The sequence below is a fragment of the Diadema antillarum genome, unplaced genomic scaffold (genome assembly GCF_040938485.1).
Source record: "Diadema antillarum isolate AM-2024a unplaced genomic scaffold, OU_Dant_1.0 scf00000065, whole genome shotgun sequence".
Lineage (NCBI taxonomy): Eukaryota > Metazoa > Echinodermata > Echinoidea > Diadematoida > Diadematidae > Diadema > Diadema antillarum.
In genome coordinates, this window is record NW_027270954.1 from 3,067,336 (window position 1) to 3,075,559 (window position 8,224).

The 8,224-nt window shown below is 35.6% G+C and overlaps 1 long non-coding RNA gene across 1 annotated transcript; it reads right to left on the reverse strand.

Annotated features, from left to right (window-relative positions):
• Positions 1-659: 659 nt before the first annotated feature.
• Positions 660-7,755, reverse strand: LOC139716401 (uncharacterized). Its single transcript, XR_011709899.1, has 5 exons — positions 7,573-7,755; positions 2,968-2,982; positions 2,030-2,083; positions 1,225-1,239; positions 660-675 (listed from the first exon to the last, which is right to left on the reverse strand). It is a non-coding gene; the product is annotated as an uncharacterized lncRNA (long non-coding RNA).
• Positions 7,756-8,224: the final 469 nt, after the last annotated feature.

Below are 8,224 nucleotides of genomic sequence, written 5' to 3' on the forward strand. Positions count from 1 at the left end.
AAAGTCTGAATGTTGGAGCATTCTGAAGAATTGCTCATGTGAGCAAAATGCAACAGTTGAACTTACTATTACACCGTCCTCCAGGCAGAATCATGAAAGAAAGAAAGAAAAAAATATCGTCAGAGCTTCAAAGTTTCACACTTAACACTTAAGGCGTGGGATTTAGGTCTCAGGGGTCGTTCTTACGCTCACAGTCTTGCCTGACACTTTTTTGTTTACACCTCACAACCCACCTCCCCCAAATAATAACCAATATCAGACAAAACATTAATTTCAGTATGTAGGCCCTACCAGATCGCACGAATATGTTTGAGATGCTACAACCACCTAACGTTAGAGGGGAACACTCGCTCCCATAACCCCGGCGCCAATGTGCCACAAAGGTTTACACATAAATGCTCTCTCTTAAGGCATCTCTGTATAATAATTGTTTGAGAGGTGCGTCATGTACATAACACGGAAATGCTTATCATAACGTGCAATGGATACGACCAAGATCACAGGTAAGCAGCTATTCAACTTAAAGGATTCTAACTGCGACTAAACTCCTGTCACACATATCCACATTTTCAATTACATTGAGTGTAACGCAAACTGGTATAAATGCCATCTAAGATGTTAGGGCAACATGATAATGAATAAGAACGCAGGTCCTCTTACCAAACGCTTGTATTCCTGCAAACAACAAAATAAGATTACAACCATGTATATTACCGAATAATGTTATCTTGGTCAGACTGTAATATATTCAGATATGAATAATAAGATGTGATTATTACTGTAATTATCATAAATACTCCATGTCAAAATGATTATAAAGTATGAATGTGTCTCGGCAGCATGAGCACATTTAAATAATTATAATGACAGACAATATTTTGAGTATTAGTTTACTCATTATGAAAACAAAATTCATACATTTTCTAGAACAGTGGTTTTCACAAAAAAAAAGATAGAAAGGCCTTCACCAAGCACTATCATTATTGTAATGTTATAGCTGACACTACAACGTTACGGCTGTTAGGGTTGGTATAATGACATACTGCTGGCAGATGTGAGAATGTAGTGTTTGTTGCACATCATAGTATCAAAAAGCACTGTAACATTTTTCATATATGTTACTTGCTAAGCTGCTCACTTTCACGAGTTATTGCGGCAGAGTAATTGTACAACAATCATGCGAGATTAAAAAAAGAATGATATAAATTTGTCTTTAGCTCTTACCGTGTCTTGTGCTCTCTGCAAATGAATTGAATGAAACGAGACACAGTCACAGACTGAAAGATCATGTCCTTCTTTCAAAATGTATCTGGGATTATTTTGTGAGATGGATGATCTTCGTAGAGAAAATAAAAGAATAAGGCCTATGCTTCAGAGCGAATAACATTTACGTAATGAAGAAATACATTTAGTATTATTACCTCCCTAAAGGATATCATATTTTCGTCGGGGTTTGTTAGTTTGTCAGTCTGTCGTTTTACAAATAATTCAAAGAATTGTGAACGAATTTGGATGAAACTTACAGGAAAGGTGAATAATGAGACGAGAAAAAGATAATTACATTTTGGTAGAGATCCAGACAACTGTCTGGAATCTGGAAACTTTTTTTTTGAGGGATTGCAATCGGTAAATACGGTCAAAGAAACGATGGAGTTCTTATGAGTTGATATTGAGAAAGAAGGGCGATTTTCAGCATGCATGTATGGGTGGAAAATGAGCTGCTTGGCGGAGTTGTGTGCTCTCTGAGTGCGTTTCTGCTTAGTTTTCAATGACATACAGAACAATGGGTCCTTCTATATATCCAGTGTGGAAATAGAACTAGTTTTCTTTCTGTTTATCTTTTTTAGGACAAGGTGTCTTTTGTATGTTCTCTATTCCGCAAACACACAAATTTGACCAAGATACCGAAAAAATTAGCCACTTTTAGACATCTTGCTTCAAGCATACACTGCACACTGCCATGTAATATAACACGTATGTATAGTTATACAACTGAATTTACAAGCCTAGTACCTACAACACATCTTACCTTGAATGGGTGGCTTTCTTGATCTTCCTGCTTTCGTTCTTTCTTAAGGGCCTCCTTTATTGTCAAAAGAGAGGAGAAGGTAGTGTTCAATAGATACGTAATAAACATCAACAAAAAGACATCGGTTTTTACCGGATTTGTAACTCCATCAGAACCAATTTTTCAATTTTACAATCCTTGTTTTTGAGACTAGATAACTTCAGTGGTACTTCCATTTCTTTGATTTATACTCTGTAACAGACAAATAAGATGTTTTCTTGTTTCAGTTACTATTTCACTCACCATACTCTTCTATTTTTGTAAACACCATTAAATAACAATCTACAAATCTTTTAAGCTTAAAGGGATGGTATAGTACTGGTGGAGATGAGGATTTGGCTTTAAAATTTTTGCGAGATAACATGAAACCACTTATGAAATAGTACGGAGCATACAATTAGAGGAGGAATTCAAAATTCATTTGATGAAAATCGGTTGTGGAATGGCTGAGACATCCAAAAATAAAGTAATCAAAGCGATCGTAATAAAAGGTGGGTCCCACCTTTTAATAGGAATTCTCGGTCTCGGATATCTCAGCCATTTCAAAACCAATTTTCATCAAATAAACGTTGAATTTCTCTTCTAATTACAAGCATATTTCATATTTCATCAGAGGTTTCTCATTATCTCAAAAAGCAAATGTTAGAAATCTGGAGTTAGGTCTCAACCAAAACTATACAATATCTTTACGAAAATTTGACAAGCTTCCCGTTCCTGGGTTTTTATTCCTTTCTTCATTAATTCATTAATTAATTCACTCAGTCAATATATCATTATTATCATGATAACACTACAGACTGACAAACATAACATAAACATACGCATGATAAGGACTAACTCGTGAAGTATTCTAAAAAATAAAATTGTCCATGTGAACAAGATGTAAAAGCAAAACTTACTATCTCCTTGTCACTCTGGCAGAATCGTGAAAGAAGGAATCGAGAAAGAAGGAAAGAAAAGAAAACAACATGTTGGAACTGCTTCATATGCATTCATGCAAGCGCGTATCGTAATGTTATAATAGGTCCGAGTTAAATTGGTTACGGTAATTATAAACACTTTTAAAATCTACGCCTCTATAGCACCAGAGAACGAAAGCATTCTTACCGGGACCCTCGCAGTAAAGTTCAAGCGATAATATACACTTGTTCGCCTTGAATTCATACACTCAACATTGTTCATGTTTTTGGTGTTTGTCATTAATTTGCTTCTTTCTTTATTGATGTTTTATATGGGGGTTGTTAAATGTCAACAGGAGAAAGTGTAAAAGTGGAAAGAGAGAACAATGGCGAGGGATACCATCTAAAAACAAGAATGACATTTAAAAAAAGCAAAGGCTAATTTTAGACGCTGAAGAGATATAGCTCAGCCTTTTTGCCAGATACATTTTGATTTGCTATATAGAGTAAAGCTTTGCAATAGATTCGAAACAATCTTATCATTCCCTTTCGAAATTCCTTGCGCCGGGGAAAGTCAAATTATAAAAGTGATCAAAACAGGAAATTGACAGGTGACTAGAAACGACAGAAAAAAAAAATCGGATAGTCTAATAAATCGCGAAGGATTTCGCAAACAGTGAAGTTATAAAGATATTAATGTTTACATACGAAACAAAGAAAGCCAATTAACGTACTTGCATTTTCAACGAATGCTAATACAGAAGCACACATATACACAGCACACGCACAAAATAAACATATCTGGTTCTACTCTAAAGCAACATTAATTGTTGTAGAATCAATATCTCGTTGCAGGTATCCTTTTGCAGTGTTATAAAAACAAGACAATTTTGAAAATGTATAATATGTATGTATATAAACATTGAATAATTATTTTGATTCTGCCTCCCTCTTAAGGAAATGCAAACATGTTTGAGAAAAAGATACTCTTTAAATAAAAGAATATCCCCTACTGTCTCATTTTCGTATCCTTGATGTTTAATTTTGTGCGAAATTGACGTTCAGTTTGATTCAATATAATGATTTCCAACCAACAAAACAGCGTAAAGTATACTATTTACCAATCATACTTTTAACCAATATAAAAAAAAATATATTAAAACAATCTAGGTGATTCACAGTATAGATTTTTTGTTCAAATGCATTAAAAGAGAGAATCAAATCCTACTTTGCAAGGTTGACAGAAAGGTATAGAGTAATTACAGTACGATGGAAAGAGCGGTCCACTCAAAAATAGATCTTATAAAAATGTGGATCACAACATTGATACATGTATTATACATATATCATCTTTGTACAGGAAGGAAATTCTTGAGGTTTGAATTTTCTTCAGTTTGTCTCCATCATCTAACAAATAAAATTTACAAGATTGCAACTGCTGATCTGTAATTAAAAAAAACATGTCGAAAATAAAGGAATTTGTTAGAGGGAGACAAACTGAAGAAAATTCAAACCTCAACTCTCGCCCCTCTACTTACAATGCCTTAAATTCTCTTACATTAAACGAAATTCTTTTCGTATTTTCTTGTACTTTTCGTACTTATTCGTACTTTTTTTCGTACTTTTCGTGCTTATTCGTACTTTTTTTCCCGTGTAGTGATACTGATTGCAACCAATAACCAACTATTTTGTATATATATGTATATATATATATATATATATATATATGTATATATATATATATATATATATATGTATATATATATATATATATATATATATATATATAGAGAGAGAGAGAGAGAGAGAGAGAGAGGAGTTTATGAGATCATTAAGAAAGTCTTGCATTAGTACATTTGCTTACAAATTGAATATAAATATCAGAAAACTACTTATTTTCTCATTTATATCATGTTGAATTTGATGTTTGGGGAATGCTCATACAGTACTCTCTGCGTAATCGGATATTGGTTAAAGGGGTACTCCGTTTAATTGGGTAGTATTATAATGTCAAAATCAATTCCAATGCACATTAAAATTACCTGATAATCGGGTTGCCTCTCCGCATAAATGGGTAAACAATTTCTTGTAATCTAATTTCTACCCACATTTTATCGCAGATATAACACTTTTAGAAATCATGAATGTCAAATTTTTCACTGCTAATCGCATTCTCTGCTTAATTTGCAAAGAAGACCGATCATTTGGGGAGTGATTAAACATGAAAACACATGTACCAGTACCGTCTTTCCACACGTAAACGAACATAGCTGGCACTCACAACTGCATAGAGAGACAGGAGTTTAACACACTTGCGCTCCTATCTTGCTCCGCAACAACATTCACAATATGAGAAGTTGGCAAAGAAAATCAGGCCATGCACCAGCTCCATAATTTTGCTTTTCTTCAGTCACTTCTCGAAAAGTAACTCATCGTTCTACGTGACTAGTGCACGCAAAGATACGTGTTCATTTCGGAAAACGCCTGCGTGTTAGCGAGTAGTCTATAGTCAATTGACAACGTTTTCTAAAGACATTTGTCCATAAAAAGAGTGTAAATTGGTGCTCGTGACTGAGCAAGTGTAAGGTATGTATAATGTGCTGTGCAATTAGCACGCGTTTTAAGCATACGGTGTAGGTGTTTGGTGCAGTGTACAATGCATGTACATACACATTGTGTATGTCAATTGTGAATGAGACGTGTTCTACTGTTAATCGGGTACTCCGCTTAATCGGGTAAGAAACGCTCTGCTAGAGCCTATTATGCGGAGAGTACTGTATTACATTTTCGCAAGTTACAGTAACGCATCGACTTTAACATATGATAATGTCTTACTGTAAACGTAGATATGTTGTGCTGCCCAAACAACCCGAATGCACGACCGGCGCTAGAAAAGAAACTACTATGATAATCATTATAGTAGTTTCTGTCAACATGCGCTCAGAATCAATGAATAGAATATTTTTAGGGCATAATTAATGCACCCACAAGCACTCGCACCAGGGAGGAATCAGTGACGAATCCCACACATTGAAACTGTAAGGTAAGGCCAGTGTGACTACCTCTCCTAGCTGTTTAGCTTTACAAATTACCCAAATGTTATTTGATTAATAGCTTTAAAATGTTTCGTTTCTATGCACACAAATCCTTTGGAGAGATGAATGAAACCCGTAACTACAGCAACATTTTTCCGTGGTACATGACAATATACTAAAATTTTTTGTCCCGAAGATGTGCTAAATCAACGAAATCCCAAGACATATCAATAAAAAAAAATACTGCGGACATAATATAGATTTTTCAGGGTAACATTTTCTTTGCCCAGTTAACAGCTACTTCTATGAGACATATAGTCATTGGAAGAAAACATGTCACTTATTTGTCCTTACCATCAGCAGTGCATCTAACACCGTTTGTAAGCATGTATATTTACTAATTTGCTGTATATGTATATACACACACACACACACTCATATATATATATATATATATATATATATATATATATATATACAGGGCTCGACACTAACGGTGGCCCGGTGGCCCGGGGCCACCAAAAATGAAAGTCGGGCCACCAAATTTCAAAACAGGGCAAATTTGGTGGCCCGCCTCGGGCCACCAAATTTTTTTGGAAAGTATGTCAATAAATTCGTAACTTTTTGCGCCGAAAATTAGCAGTTAAATTTGTTCAAAGGATGGATGAAAAGGACTGAATGAATGCCTTAGAGTGAATGTTGCAAGTTTTATGAGTAGATATGTCCAACTTCTAATTCTTACTATCATAAATCTTAAATATTTGACTCATTAAAAAAAAAAGGACTGTTAATGTTTTTATTGTTTTTTTTTCGGGACACCAAATTTTTCTCTCGGGCCACCAAAAATTTGAAATTTATGATTTTGGTGTCCCCATCGGGCCACCAAACAAAAAAGTTAGTGTCGAGCCATGATATATATATATATATATATATATATATATGTGAGATATGAGATACATATATATATATATATATATATATATATATATATATGTGTGTGTGTCCTGGTTTAGTCCATTGCCAGAGACTCCAGCTCTCCCGTTTTCGACGGGAGATCTCCCGCCGAAAACCCATATTTGCAAAATCTCCCGTTCTCCAGCTTGAGATTTAATTTCTCCCGCCATGGCTCTGTGTCTCCCGTTTGAAAGGATTACTTACTTATTGCTATCGTATGTTGAAAAAAATAAGCCTTATATAGCACGAGAGAGCATCTAGAACTCTAGGAACTTCGCGCTTCGCACACATCAACTTGGAGTCTCCCGTTTGGAAGGGGTTTCAGGCGGGAGAATCTCCAGATCAGAAGGTACTTTGGGTTGGAGTCTCTGCCATTGCTGTCACTTTATATATATATAATCATACATATACTGAGCTCGATATTAGCTGCAGCCCGGTGGTCCGGAGCCATTCAAATTTATTGTACATGTTGATTGCCCGATCAGCCACTTATTTTTTTTTTCCTTTTCTTTCGGGCCACGAAAATTTCAGAATTCAAAGATTTCTATTCAAAGATTATGCATAAATGTATACATAACCATGATCATATCTCATTTCTATAATTTCAAGTACTCACCTCCGGGAAAGGCAAGGCGAGCACAGATGCCACCACGGCCACGACCAAGACGCAGGTGATGAGAGCAGCTCTCATGGTGGCTACGGGGCAGGAACTGCGAGTTCGTCACAAGTATGACAAGTGGAAGACTGGATGGAAGGTGGTGAGGGGCTTGTATCTGATGGTGATCGGACCGACTTGACGTCTGAGTCTGGAATTGGTGTCCGCCCAAGATCTCACCCTCTTTTATATATGGAGGACCGGTGCTACAGAATGACGTCAGTGACAGGATATTATATCTTCCTGAAACGCGTGATGGAGTTCCGTAATATATGAATATGAGGCATCGATTTTTCCTATTGTGCAAAAATGTTATTACCGCGTTCAAATATTGATTGCCTTATCAAAGAAAATAATACTTCAGTAATACTCCTGTCATTCAACGATCCATTTTCCTTTCAGATTTCAGATTCAGATTTCTCATTCAGACAATATCAAAAAAGCTTTAAGTTGAAAATGAAGCGAAGTGGATAAGGTAAACAAACAAAATGTATATACTACCTGTGATGACGGTCAGGAATTCAATTAGACCTTTTGAGATGTGGAATTCCGAAATGTCAGTCGCTCATTGTCTCTCTGAGTATATTAAGCCGAACTTCGCTTTTTAGATTAA